The sequence below is a fragment of the Schistocerca nitens genome, unplaced genomic scaffold, assembly GCF_023898315.1.
Source record: "Schistocerca nitens isolate TAMUIC-IGC-003100 unplaced genomic scaffold, iqSchNite1.1 HiC_scaffold_390, whole genome shotgun sequence".
Taxonomy (NCBI): Eukaryota; Metazoa; Arthropoda; class Insecta; order Orthoptera; family Acrididae; genus Schistocerca; species Schistocerca nitens.
Window position 1 is genome coordinate 8,892 of NW_026045924.1, and position 1,109 is coordinate 10,000.

At 50.4% G+C, this 1,109-nt stretch overlaps 1 non-coding gene across 1 annotated transcript in view; it reads left to right on the forward strand.

The window, feature by feature from the left end:
- The window catches only part of LOC126231535 (small subunit ribosomal RNA), a 1,909-nt gene continuing 800 nt past the window's right edge, over positions 1–1,109 (forward strand). The window contains exon 1 of the ribosomal RNA XR_007544326.1: positions 1–1,109. This exon is cut by the window's right edge and continues 800 nt beyond it. This is a non-coding gene — a ribosomal RNA (small subunit ribosomal RNA).

Below are 1,109 nucleotides of genomic sequence, written 5' to 3' on the forward strand. Positions count from 1 at the left end.
TCCCTGGTTGATCCTGCCAGTAGTCATATGCTTGTCTCAAAGATTAAGCCATGCATGTCTCAGTACAAGCCGCATTAAGGTGAAACCGCGAATGGCTCATTAAATCAGTTATGGTTCCTTAGATCGTACCCACGTTACTTGGATAACTGTGGTAATTCTAGAGCTAATACATGCAAACAGAGTCCCGACCAGAGATGGAAGGGACGCTTTTATTAGATCAAAACCAATCGGTCGGCTCGTCCGGTCCGTTTGCCTTGGTGACTCTGAATAACTTTGGGCTGATCGCACGGTCTTCGTACCGGCGACGCATCTTTCAAATGTCTGCCTTATCAACTGTCGATGGTAGGTTCTGCGCCTACCATGGTTGTAACGGGTAACGGGGAATCAGGGTTCGATTCCGGAGAGGGAGCCTGAGAAACGGCTACCACATCCAAGGAAGGCAGCAGGCGCGCAAATTACCCACTCCCGGCACGGGGAGGTAGTGACGAAAAATAACGATACGGGACTCATCCGAGGCCCCGTAATCGGAATGAGTACACTTTAAATCCTTTAACGAGTATCTATTGGAGGGCAAGTCTGGTGCCAGCAGCCGCGGTAATTCCAGCTCCAATAGCGTATATTAAAGTTGTTGCGGTTAAAAAGCTCGTAGTTGGATTTGTGTCCCACGCTGTTGGTTCACCGCCCGTCGGTGTTTAACTGGCATGTATCGTGGGACGTCCTGCCGGTGGGGCGAGCCGAAGGCGTGCGACCGCCTCGTGCGTGCTCGTGCGTCCCGAGGCGGACCCCGTTGAAATCCTACCAGGGTGCTCTTTATTGAGTGTCTCGGTGGGCCGGCACGTTTACTTTGAACAAATTAGAGTGCTTAAAGCAGGCAAGCCCGCCTGAATACTGTGTGCATGGAATAATGGAATAGGACCTCGGTTCTATTTTGTTGGTTTTCGGAACCCGAGGTAATGATTAATAGGGACAGGCGGGGGCATTCGTATTGCGACGTTAGAGGTGAAATTCTTGGATCGTCGCAAGACGAACAGAAGCGAAAGCATTTGCCAAGTATGTTTTCATTAATCAAGAACGAAAGTTAGAGGTTCGAAGGCGATCAGATACCGCCC